The sequence below is a fragment of the Apium graveolens genome, unplaced genomic scaffold (genome assembly GCF_009905375.1).
Source record: "Apium graveolens cultivar Ventura unplaced genomic scaffold, ASM990537v1 ctg4382, whole genome shotgun sequence".
Classification (NCBI taxonomy): domain Eukaryota; kingdom Viridiplantae; phylum Streptophyta; class Magnoliopsida; order Apiales; family Apiaceae; genus Apium; species Apium graveolens.
In genome coordinates, this window is record NW_027418519.1 from 18,148 (window position 1) to 32,478 (window position 14,331).

The window sequence follows — 14,331 nt, forward strand, 5'->3', positions numbered from 1 at the left end:
ACTATAGTGCTCACATTTTTGCCACTGTAACCTTTTAGTTTGAATCATCGTTAACAACTTCTTTACTTTCCTTCGACCTCTAAACATCATCACATTCTCATCTGGCGTCTTCAGAATTATCGTCTTATCACTAGAGTCTATCTGAGCATCATACTTAAATAGTCAGTCCATTTCCTAAAATAATGTCAAATTCTCTTATCTTAAATGGTATGAAATTAGCTTGACCTTATTGCCATAAATTTCAATTTCACCATTAATACACACTTGGTTACCATATACATATTCTTGATTTATATTCCTTCAGTCATAATCTTATTTAAAAATTCAATTTATCAATAAAATACTGGGAAACAATAATCGAGTTGCTCCCGGATCCACTAATATTTTAGCACATAAAGAATTCACAGTAAGCATACCCGTCGTCGCATCCGTATTCCAAATAACATTTTCACAAACCTATCATAATCTCTTACTTTTGGGGACTCATTCACTTTCAGAGTAAATCCCACGATTCTTTGTATATCACTGACTAGGGCTGGTGATTCACAATCCTTGCCATATGCCCGGAGTTTTCACACTAAAAGCATGTAAATCCAATGATTGGAACTTTGTCCGCTTAGTTCTTGGTAGGCTGATTTTGTTTGGAAAACTTCCTTAAAGAACAACAGTGCAACAAAATAATTAGAAGGATTCGTATTTCAATAAATTTATAATTGAAAAAAGAAAGAATGAGTAATGATTAATATAAATGAGATAACCAAATTGGTACTTAAGATGACCAGTCTTTCACACCATATGACATACAGTACATGATTAGGTGACGTCCCACTACACTCTTCGTCATTCTGACAAAGAGTTTAAAAGAAAGAAAATATATTTGTGGAATTAGGAATTCTTATTTGTAGCACAATAATCTAAAAAGGTCTTGGTTTAGTTTGAAGTGACATATGATATATATTAGTTGTTTATTATGCCGATAACTAAATTAAGATTAAAGAGGTTGTTTTAAATTGAGATTTCAACGTGACAACCAAATCCTCTCACCATGGATTTGTAGGAGTTATAGACTTTGTAAATATTTCATCATATACTTGTATCAAAATTTATAATTAGGGTATTAGCTCATTTGACAAGTAACATTCGTGAAATACCGTGGTTTACTCACCACTGCTAAACCTAAAGATGAGTAATTGTCTAGGATATATATATATATATATATATATCATTTTGGTTTTGTTTAAATCAGTTTAGTTGGAATGTAAAACTGAAACATGACCGTCAAATCGATTCGGTTTTGTTCAGATATGATTTAATTGATTCAATTTTTGTCAATATTTTTCACTTTCGGTTGAGTTTAGCTTTTATTAATTTTTTTGCTCAACCGTTTATTCATAAGTATTTACTGATTTTGGGATTTTTTTTAAATTTAACGTAGTTAAACTCATTTCATACTCTTGTCTAAAAATGTGTTTTTTTCAAAGTCAACTGTTTCTTTAACTAATACTTTATAATAAAAATTATTTTATTTACATTTAATAACTGACATTAACAACAATATATATAAGACAAACTTAAGATTAGATTTGTGATGAAATGACATTAACTAAATGTTCTTTTGATGAATTCATAGAGTTTAAGTAAAAATAAAGCCAATTAAATTCTGGAAATAGTACAACAAGAGGAGCTAAAAGTGTTGAGAAATGGATAGTTCCCAGTGATGGACAATTGATGCTTTCGAGTTGAGTAGAGTTAACTAGTTTAAAGCATGCATGTTGTTGCGTGCTAATAATGCATGACCACTTCTTGCGAGGCAAGAATATGAGGATGGAATCTAAGGTTTGGAAGCTGTAGCAATTAGGGTGCACAAGGCTTTATTTTGGCTTTTTGAAATGCAAACTCAATAAGTTACTATCGATAGATACTTGTTAATGGTGGTGAATGTTATTAAGAGGAATATTACTTATACCAGCTTGAGGTTGGTCCCATTCTAGAAACCTGTAAGTCAGCTTTTGATTAAAATTCTAAGTATTATATAGCTCAGATTAAAAAGTTAGCAAACAAATGATCACATCATAAGAATCGGGTTCCTTATATACTGAATAGTTATAATGTTTTTGCCTATTCTCGGCATAGTTTGTTACATACAACCATGTGTAATTTATATGAAGGTTTATTGAGATTTTTATTTTAAAAAAAAAAGAATCACCAAGTGAAGCTCAAAAAAGCCGAGGCATATGATACAAAACTAAACCTAAATAGGCAAACCATATTTGACCCAAAAATTTTATTCAACTATTTTCAAGTAAAAGCATATCATGAAATTGAAATTTGTAAGGATAAGTTAACAAATATAAAAGCCCATGTACTGATTTACACTAAAATAGTGCTTGATAAAATTAAATACTAATAACATTTTTACGGTATCTAACTTTTACGAGTAGAATATAGGTTTTGCCTAACGAGTTTGAATTTGAATTTTTTCTTAACAAGTCATGTAAAATTCTCTTACATAGCGAATTTTGTATAACAATATTTTGGGAGTTTGCTGGCATCATATAGCAGAATATGGATATTTTTCTAAGAATACAAAGAACACAAGATGGATTTGGATGGATGTTACGACCGACCTTGTTGATTTGATACTCGGATGCTAGATAATATATATATATATATATATATATATATATATATATATATAAATATATATATTCTCTCAAATACAAATTATTTTTCAACCTAAAATAAGAAACCTACGTACCTTGTTTATAAGGGTTCAAGACACACGTAGTTCTTTGAAAACAAGTTACATATAGATATTTTAGGGTTTCGTTCCGTCTATCAAAGTCAAGACCCAATAGTCGTGAAGATTATCTGAGGGAAGCTGAAGTTATCATGATTTGAGGCATGAGGCTACAAAACTATAAGGAGGCGAAATTCTGTCATGAGTAGGCGTGAAGACACCTTTGTCCTCACATGTGATCCTTGAATACCTTTGAACGCATTGCGGCCTTTTAAAAGTACTGATGTGACCCCTCCCATAGGAGCTTTCACTATGAGCCTTTATTTTTAATTTATAAAAACATGATGACGATATGCCCGTTAGAAGTAGGACTCACTATTTTTCAATATACCTGAGGTGGTCCCAAGCGAGTTGGCCTGTAAGTCTTCAAATATTAATTAATCTTCAAAGTGATATTAGAGGTCATGAGGCGACCTCTAGGGATTGATTGATGCATAGGGTAATAGCGAAATCTCTCATCACTAGTCATCCTTTGAAGAAGTGTAATGTACACTACTATAAATTTAAATTTAGAATACAGCACTTGTATAGCATTTGTATTTATATGCTATACAAGAGAGATGCTTATATAGCATTTTTTATATAAATGCTATGCAAGAAATAATTTAAAATTTAAAAATAAATAAAAAAATACGACCATAGCGTTTTATCTGCTATCTAAGGGGTCGTTTGGTTCGTTGGATGGTATCGGGTTAAGCTAGTATGGGTTTGGAACTTGATACTTGATATCACATGTTTGGTTCAAAATAGGATGAGAACATATCTCGTTGATAAACTAATTGGAATCAAGAATCAAAAGACATTTAATTATTATTTTTTGTTAATTAATTATTTTAATATTAAAATCTAAAAGTATACACGATCACTTGACAATCATAATTAGTAAGACTAAAAATATAATTTTTTTGAAAAATATCTAAGGCTAAAGATATTTTTACAAATATATTATAATTTTTAAAAAAAATTGCAAAAATACTTTTTTATTTAAAAAAATGCTATTTTCCAATTTTTTTACGAAAATACTGTTTAATGCACTTGATTCAATTAGATGCAATTTTCGACGAATTTATGCCACTCCATGTAAGCTCAAATGCAAAAAAAAAAAATTGATTCAACTAATTGTATGTCTGCTTGATTTTGGTTGATTCTATATTTTTGCCAAAAAAATTAGAAGATAGTAAAATTGCTAAAAGAAATAAATAAAAAAAGCTAGTATTTTTGATAATTTTTCTTACTAAAATATGAGTTTATAAATATTTTTACGTAGTATTTAAAAAAATTAAATATACATTCACATTTTTTATTCATCAATATTAAAACTAGAGCTAAAAAAAGAATTATACTTTAGTTAAAAAGAAAGACTAGAGAAAATAATAAAAATGATACCCAAAAGTTTGATTTAGCTCATATCCACTTATTCACATGTGTTTCTAAACCCCATACCTCATGGGTTTCAGGAATGGGTTTTAAAACAAAAAAATTTTAACCAAACACATGGTATGGGTTTTATCCATTCCAACCCCATACCTCATACCCAGATTTATTGAAACAAACACCCCCTAAGATGCAACCTATATAGCATGTATACAGCTGCTATGTAAGTAACTGTATTTTAAGTATTTATTTTTTATTTTTTATTTAATTTTGAACGCTACTAAAGCTTTTGTACAAACGTTATACAAGTAAATGTCTCCTAAGGTAAAATTTTATTTTTATATCTTTGATAACGCATCCCAAATACAGAGGGTTTTTGTATGTCTATAAAGTTTATCGAGAGCTTCTCAGGTATGGTAAAGGGGTTCAATTCACGTCTATTAATATGAGTAATCTGACCGGGGAGAGATAGAAGAGAGAGCAATTGAAGGTGTCTATAAATTCGTTACTTCTAGTCTTCATCAACAAAGCATCGAAGAATTTAATTTGAAGCCTTCAACGATCACTTTGCCTTCATCGAACTAATCTCAAATCGAATTGTGAGTTGTTAATTTTGTTGGTTTTTTCAATTGGGTTCCTCCCAAATTGCGTGGTATTTAATTTTGGGGGTTTCAATTGCTTCTTCCTAACTTGGTAGGTTTCAAGTTTAGGATTTTAATTTGGAATTACAGTTTTTTCTTCACTTGCCCTGTTTTGTGCTTTTTTAGTAGCTTGGATTCTTATTGTTTTTGTTTATGACCTGTTTTGGGAGTTCAAATACCTACTTATAGCAAGAGTAATGTAAAAATATGATTTCTAGTAATAATAAAATGTTTTATATTTCGTAGAAAGAATATACTCTGTCTAGTCAACTACAAATTGGTTTATCTATGGGTCCATATACAAATTCATTTTGCACATAATGAGTCTGATTATATCTGTAAATTATTGGTGGCCAGGGAGAAGGAATGAACAAGAAATATAAACACTATACACAGTGACTGACTTGTAAGTTACCAGAACTATAATTCATATTTTGTTTGAACGCGGGCCTTACTATTATTTTTAGAGCATAAATGATCTGATATCTGATAGTATTCTGTAATACTTATTAGAGCCTTCACGTTTAGTGGATTTACAGTATGGACTTCATTTTCTTATCTGTTAATACATTCGGGCATATCATTTATCTACTACCTTGAAGTGTTTGTGACGGTTCCATCTTTTTGTAACTTCCGAATATAAGGTAGCACAAACAATGCAAATACTGCTCATGTATTGCGATAATATCACTGGGGTAGGAGGGTCCAAGATTGCATATATTCAGCGTTGCTATCCTCACCGTGCAAGAGAGCATGGGCCTAAAAGATGAGATCACTGTGGAAATTAAAGGGAACTCAGCACAAGTTCAGGCTGCTCAGTATCTAATTCAGGTATATACTTTCTTTTTTTGTTATTATAATATATTTGGCATGCTACTATCTTTATTCAGTATATTAGTGCACCGTTGAAGTTACAATACTATGGCTGTGTTTATTTGAAGAGAATGGAATGGGGATGAAATTTTTTGAACAAATGAGAATGAAAAGATATAGGAGGGAATAATGAACAAATTTTAGTGATTAAAAATTAAAAATATTGCCCCCATAAAAGACTATAAATTCCATTTTAGGTCAAATTAGTTGATTATTTTGACTGCTAATAAATTTGGAGTGCTAAAACTAAATGTTACTTAAATAAAATAAATGGTCTTGTAGTTCTGATTTTTTAAAACTACTGCATTTGTTGCACTGGCATTAAACACCTTAATATAATTTCTAAGATTTTAATTCTATGTAAAACTAGTGGGTGTCTACATAAAAATGGTGGTAAATAATTTGTGAGTATGTGAAATTATTTTAAATTAATGGGACTACAGTCTATAGTTACTATCCTTTTGGTTTTCGAGCTTTTAGCTAATGCTTCAAAATTAAAGACTTAGTCGGATTATACCATGTAGCGGTAGCTTCTATAATTTCAATTTCTTAGGCCTAACATAACTTAATATTGGTTTCCTTCAGTTAATTTGAATGTATGGTAGAGAACCTTGTTAAAAGTTTATACTGATGTACTATTGGATGGGGAAATCCCAAATATGAAGAGTCAAGACATAATGGGAGTTGAATTTTATTCTAATATTCAAATATTAAAATTTTTAAGCCACGTGGTGACTAATTCTTTTTGTTTTACGAGATGCCCCGTATGCACGAGTATTCGGAGAGATGTATATGAAGTATTAGTACATACATACTGCAAGAGAGAGGTTCAACTATTAAGTTGGAAAATTGTACACAAGTATTACCTTTTATTAATTCTGGAATTAATAAAAGGGTAGTTTATCTTGTTATAATGATTGATATACTGATCATTTTACCGTAGTACAATACATATTTAACAAAGTTCATTTTTTAAGAATTCCAGAGTGTAGTCTAGTTCATTTTTAGCTTAAATATTTGGAAGTGAAGTTAGTGTAATTTTTGTAGACTTATAATAGGATCAGCTTATGGTAGAATAGGCCATTGGCTCTTCGTTTATTCAGAAAATAGCCTATAACTTGTAGGTATTGTTTTTTGATGAAAATTCAAGTTGATTTGGTTTTTCAAGGAGGTTTCTAAGCTGAGTTTAAATCATGGTGGAACCTCAAATCAGTCTTTTGCTGTTGTGAATTTTTTTATATAGTTTTAAGTCCAAGTTTGAGGTTTTTGATACTGGTGGGAATTCAGAGTTACGTAGATACATGTGTGTATTATATTTATGGCAGTAATCATGAGTGTACGAAAACATTTATAATGTGAACATTGCTTCTTTTGTAGGATGAAGACAGTTGGTTGATGAACGTGGTGTTGCTGAGCAAATGCTTGCTTTTGTTTAAGATAGATTAGTGTATAGATACATGATGTTGCTAGTAACGCAACTAGCCTCATTATGTCTCGATGTTTCCCCTTATTTAGTAGCTGAAATTTTATACTAGGTATGAAGAGGAATGTGATACATGAATGTGATGTAATGGTACATATTTCCTTCTGGCTTTGTAAAGTAAATGTGTTGATCAACAATTTGTACTGAATGGTGTGCTTTTTAAAAGCAGTTGTTATTTTTGATTTAATATTTTGTTTGTTTGACTTCGGCATATTAATTTTTCACTCATCTTATGCAACTCTTGTTATTGTCAATTTATTATTGTAATCATAGAATTATTTGTGGATATTATAGCTAAAAAAAGGCAGTAAAATGATCAAAATTAAAAAAGGGTTTGGATAGCGCTTTGAGAAGTGTTATGTAAGTAGTGCTATATAAAAGTGAAAAGACTTGCATAGCGCTTCTTAACATGCTATAATATATCCCGAAGTTACGTAACACACACTTAAATAACACTTATGGAAGTGCTATCTAAGCCACCCGCACTTGCATAACGTTAAAAAAAGTGCTATGTAAACCACTTGCACTTACATAGCACTGGCTTGCATAGCACTTGAAAGTGATATCCAAGTGCAAAATTAAATGCTATGCAAGCTCAAATATGTAGTAGTGTACTTCAAATATGAAAAGGATACGGCTTATTGGTAAGCGTGTCGATGAGGCATGTTCTATATATTGGCTTACATATCTTATACGCCATTATGTTAGATATTGAGTGTAATGAAATATAACACAGACGGGATGAATGTGTTTCTTTGGATTTTTATTTTCTTTGAAAGTGTTTGGTTTATAAATGAACAAAGCATATACGAACTTGTAGAGAAAAAATGTTTAACTGTAAACACACAAATAAAATAACAAAAACATAATTGATTGTCTTAATTAAATTTATTTTACTACAAATTTGTCTTCTTGAAAATTAGAAATGAACTACAAATCTTTAGAGAGAATACAAGATATTATCTAGATCTATTTTCTACTTCTAAACTAAGGACCCACGCATGCTTTATAGAATAACAACACGGCTACACAAAACTTGCACTAAAATGTACTTACACATTTTTTAAAGTTATCTTGTCTATTTCCATTTCCAGTGTTAGCAAATCTGTGGAGAATCTTGTAGGTTTGTGACCCTCCTGTGTCCAGTGAATCTTGGCCCTTATCTTAAATTCTTGAAGCTATATTTGTAGTCTTTCCATCAGTGATAGAATTGTTTGTTGACTGATAATCTTAAATATTGAATTTTTTTGCACTCTGAATTTTGAGATAGTTTATCAAGATCTATTTTGTCATGCAGAGATGTCACATATCGATAAGTATAATGACTTATTAATATCTTGATTTTTCTGCATGTGTCTTTGACTGGTCGGGTCTCTAGTTGACTTGTCGATATCTCCAATTCTCTACATAGGCTTTTGACTTATCGATATCACTAGTTCTCTACATGAAGATTTGACTTGTCGATATCTCTAGATATCTACATACAAAAATGACTTGTCGATACCTTCAGTTCTCCACATAGGCATTTTATCTTTTCAATATCTATGATCTCTACACGGATATTGACCTTTTGACATCTCTTAGGACTTCTATACAAGTCATTTTGGACTTCTCGACAGTCTTCTCGATTTTCCTTGATCTGTGACTTATCGATGTCTGACTTGAAACATTTTTCCTAGAATAGTATTATTAAAATTCATGTTGCTAAACTTTCTCCGAGACATGATCAGGATTTGATATTCTTTCAGAGTTTATTCCTTAGCTTGAAGGATGTTCAGAGAAAAATCCTCCATTCTAATCTAAATAACATTTATAAAGACTGAAGGAATACAATTACAAAATAAAAATTTATATTATCATATAACTTATTCTTAGAGTTGTTAATGTGACTTAGTCTTGTTATGTACATGCAGGTCTTGTACAATAATCTTCCCCAATTTATTAGAAAATTACTTGTCACAAATTTATGCCTGATAATAAGACTACCCCCAAGCTAAAATCAAATACAATAAGATTAAGAAATTTACAAAGTATAAATTTTATACATATTATAGTTACATAAATAATGAGTTACAAAGCTTATCTAAATTTCTCATAACCAGCTTCTTTTCCAGTAAGGTCCTTGACTTTAACTAATATTTCTTGATTTTCAATAATCTCAGTTCCTCTTAGAGCTTCCACCAGTTTGATCCATTTAGCTAATGAATAACTGTGAGTCACAATGTTCATGTTCCTTGATAATCTGTGAGTCTTAATATTCAGAATTTCACCATTTGCAAACACCATTCTCAACCCCCTTGCCTTCAATTCATTTGACCTTGTCTAAAAAATTTCAACCTCTTTAGCATATTTTCTTTCATTTTCCATCCTTTTACCTTTTTCCTTGCATGCCTTATAATTCTCTCTCTCAACCTCTCAGCCAACACAACCTTCATCATTATTGTACTGGAATCTCTTTCATTCATCAAACTTATCACTCTTTCCAATCTAGCAGTTGAAAATATTTCAATAACTTCTCTATTCAGCAAAATAAAGGTGTCATCTTTGTAGTAGATCCTGACTTCTTCTAAAGTAACAACACAGCCTTTGACTGTCTCCTCAGCAAATTGTTTGTGATAATCATCATCTGACATGCTTTCATAAATTGGTCTAAAGTCATCTTAATCGAAATAATCAATCTATTAATTCTAACTGGTTATGAGATGATCTTCCAAGGTAACAAATTCTTGTGCCACTTGAAGAAGAAAAAGAAATCGATGAAGAGTCTGAAGAATGAGTAAAACTGATCATACATTTTATATAATTATAATGTGAAATTAAACTCTTGTTTGATTGTAATGTAATGTAAAGAATTCTCATTTATATACTGTATTGATTTCTCATTTCTCTTGCTAAATTTTTGTTTGATTGTGTCTCATTTCTTTGAATATATGTTTAGATATTTATTGGTACATGTTTAATTACAGTTTTGTGTTTAAATGATACATGTGGTAGGTAAACTAATGGCCTAACTATTTTATGTTTCCATTTCATTTCAGGATAGAAGATAAATATTTTTATACGAGGTCCTCCCACAAGGGACAATTCCTAAAAACCAAGTATAAGGATGGTAGTTGTACTGAAATTCCTACTACTATGGACCTTGAAAGATTATCATACTCTATTCTTATGGAGTATATGAAGAAATAGTGGGATTTTATGTGAAGAATGTAGGAGGTGGCTGGAAATTGCTGGATAATGATAAAGATGTTTGTAAGATTGTTAACAGCTTACCACAAGGCTCAGTGTTGGACCTTTATATTGACACAGAAGTTGAAAAGGCAATAGAACTGGCCAAGCAGTTGCAGCCCTTTTCTGAATTGTGCTAATCCTTATCTGCCCTTTTCTGAAGTCAATGGATGATAGATATCCAAATTTCCCTATAGAACCTCAAAATGTTAGGTTAGTTTTAGCCGCAGATAGTTTTAATCCTTATCTGACAATGGGTCTATCACACAACACTTGGCTAATTGTTCTGGTCAGTTATAATCTGCCCCCTTGGTTGATTATGAACCTAGATTATTTGATTTTTTCAACGATAATTCCTGGACCTGCATACCCTGGTAATGAAATAGATGTGTATATGCATCCCCTCATTGCTGAGCTGAAAGAACTATGAGATGTAGGTGTAGAACCCTATGATGCTTCCCATGACAAAACATTTACATTATGCGTGGGTCTCTTGTGGACGATTAGTGATTTCCTGGGGTACACCGTTTTATCGGGTTGGAGCACAAAGCGTAAACTTGGTTGTCCCGTATGTGATTACTACACCTCTTCATCCTACTTAAAGCATGGTCGTAAAGTGTGTCACATGAACCATATGCCACCTGACTACAAACTTAGGTCTGATAAGAACAGATTCAACGGTCAAGTGGAAACAGATCTTTGTCCACCACCATTGACTGGAAAAGACTGCGAAGAACTATTGCGCGGGTATGAGAAAAATTTTGGGTAGCTAAGGAAAAAGAAAAAGTCTACTACTTGTCAATGGAAAAAGAAATCCATTTTATTTGAATTTCCATACTGGAGTTCTAAGTTAATTAGACACAACCTTGACGTCATGCACATTGAAAAAACATTTGTGATAAAATATTATGGACTTTATTAAATATGGGTGGAAAGACGAAAGATCATCTAAACGCTTGCCTAGATTTGAAAGAAATGGGAATTCGTAATATCCCTCATCATGTAAAATCTGCTGATAACAATTATTATCAAATTAATACAGGTAGTTTTGACATGACAAAAAAAGGAGAACTTCTGTTCAGTCTTGATGAATGCCAATTTATTGTACGGATGTGCTTCTAATATTAGCCGTTGTGTGAACTTAGATGAAAGAAAAATATTCGGTTACAAAAGCCATGTTGCACATTTTATTCTCCAGTATTTGCCACAATTTGCAGTTATAAAGACCTTAAAACCAGAAGTGGTAGTACCCTTGATAAGGTTGGGTGTATTCTTGAGGGCCATATCTGGCAAAGTGATTGCGTTGGAGGATGTGCAGAAGTTACAAGATGAAATTATTGAAATACTATGCCAACTGGAAACAATCTTCCCAACGGCATTTTTTGATATCATGGTTACGTGTCTTTGCACTTGTGTAAAGAAATTCAATTTGGAGGACCAGTAGTGCACCTTCGATGGATGTTCAGAATTGAACGATATTTGGCTAGATTAAAAAGCTATGTTCGAAACAGAAGTAAACCAGAAGGGTGCATGGCTGAAGGGTATTTAGTTGAAGAATGCCTAACATTTTGTTTAAGATTCTTAAGTGATGAACCGAAGAAAAAGATAGAGGATAAGAAGAATTTAAATGTTAGATACCCTATTGGGGCGAGGAGAAACAAGGATGGAAAATCATTTGACTTGGCGGATAAAGTGTGGATTAATGTTCATCGTTACGTTCTCTTTAATTGTGGAAATATAGAAATCGAGAAGCTAATGGAGTAAGTCCACTTTATTCTAATTCTTTGATAGTATCTAAAGTAAGTTGTAGTAATATTATACATATAAATTATTATCTATTTGTCTATTAAATTCCAGGGAGCATCATAGCTTGTACAAAAAAAATGCAAAATCAAATAAGTACAAAAGAGAAAGAACACATCGTAAAGAATTCCACAGTTGCTTAAAAGAAGAGGTTGAAAAAAATGGAATGTTCTCAAGAATTGGTTAGTTTGGAAAAGGGACCCCAGAGAGCAGCAAAGAAGTATACTGGTTATGCAATAAATGGATTCATATTTCATACCAAACAAATAGATGCTAGGTGTACGACGCAAAATAGCGGTGTCTCCTTGTCAGCCCTGACCAGTATTTTTGTGAGTTCAACAGATTGAAACCCTATAGTTTCTGAAGTTAGTTACTACTGAGCGATTGATGAAATTATAGAAGTCGATTATTGGGGAACTTTTTGCGTAATTTTATTTAAGTGTTCTTGGTACCAAAAAGATAAGGATTGTCGTGGGCTGACAAGAATTAATATAAACAAATTGTATCAGAAAAATGATCCATTTGTTCTAGCTTCACAATTACAACAAGTATTCTATATTCAGGATTGTACCGAGAAACATTTGTACTATTTTGTAAAGAAATCTCCAAGGGATTACTATGATGTAGAACAGGGAAATGGTGTACTTGAAGAAGTCAATGGATCAACCATGCATGATATTGAAGTACACTTCAAATCGATAATCAATCTATTAATTCTAACTGGTTAAGAGATGATCTTCCAAGGCAACAAATTCTTGTGCCACTTGAAGAAGAAAAAGAAATCGATGAAGAGTCTGAAGAATGAATAAAAGTGATCATACATTTTATAGTAATTATAATGTGGAATTAAACTCTTGTTTGATTGTAATGTAATATAAAGAATTCTCATTTATATACTGTATTGATTTCTCATTTCTCTTGCTAAATTTTTGTTTGATTGTGTCTCATTTCTTTGAATATATGTTTAGATATTTGTTGTTACATGTTTAATTACAGTTTTGTGTTTAAATGATACATGTGGTAGGTAAACTAATGGCTTAACTATTTTATGTTTCCATTTCATTTCAGGATGGAAGATAAATATTTTTATACGAGGTCCTCCCACAAGGGACAATTCCTAAAAACCAAGTATAACGATGGTAGTTGTACTGAAATTCCTACTACTATGGACCTTAAAAGATTATCATACTCTATTCTTATGGAGTATGTGAAGAAATAGTGGGAGTTTATGTGAAGAAAGTAGGAGGTGGCTGGAAATTGCTAGATAATGATAAAGATGTTTGTAAGCTTGTTAAAAGCTTACCATAAGGCTCAGTGTTGGACCTTTATATTGACACAGAAGTTGAAAAGGCAATAGAACTGGCCAAGCAGTTGCAGCCACATGTAATCATCAGACCAAGGACTAGTTTTTTTGAAGGTAAATATCAACTAATTGTAGATATACGTACATGATTGGTAATGATATGTTTTGTTGACTTTGCATGTTCTTGACTTTACATTATTGTACCTAGCTGATGATTTCCAAGTGAAACGCAAGTATGTGACTCTACAAAACCATCAGCAAAAGAAGAAAACAAAAAAAAATGACATACACTTTCTAGTAGAGCATTCTTGTACACATGATCCGCAATAATTAAAAAAGAGCGAAGCAGTTGCATGTGGCGGGTTATATTTTTAAATACAAATATATGGAGACCACTTTTTTTTGGAGATCCCTTGGAGATCACTTCTGTTCTGCAAGTTAAATATTGCATAAAACATTGCAAAATATATTATTTTGATAATCATGCTCTGCAAAGATCCTTATTTTATTCAAAATCTTGAATATCATATTTGTACTGCATGTAAACCATTACAAAAATATTTTATTCTGCAAAATATTTTAAGTTTGCAGAACATTTTTTTAGTTTGTAGAACATACATATTCTACTTATTAAACTTAAATGATCTTCAATAATTTTAATAAATTAGTGATACTCATAAAATATACTTTACAAAATAATATATTTTATAGTGTTTTGATTAAAGAACATATGTGGTCTTCAAGGTCTCCGATGAAAAATTGGTCTCTATAGAACTTTCCTCATATATATATATATAACATCTTTAGTATGTTTATCAAATTCTAC

General features: G+C 31.4%; 1 long non-coding RNA gene across 1 annotated transcript; it reads left to right on the forward strand.

Annotated features, from left to right (window-relative positions):
• Positions 1-4,497: 4,497 nt before the first annotated feature.
• Positions 4,498-7,374, forward strand: LOC141701795 (uncharacterized). Its single transcript, XR_012566906.1, has 4 exons — positions 4,498-4,773; positions 5,173-5,221; positions 5,460-5,646; positions 7,066-7,374. It is a non-coding gene; the product is annotated as an uncharacterized LOC141701795 (long non-coding RNA).
• Positions 7,375-14,331: the final 6,957 nt, after the last annotated feature.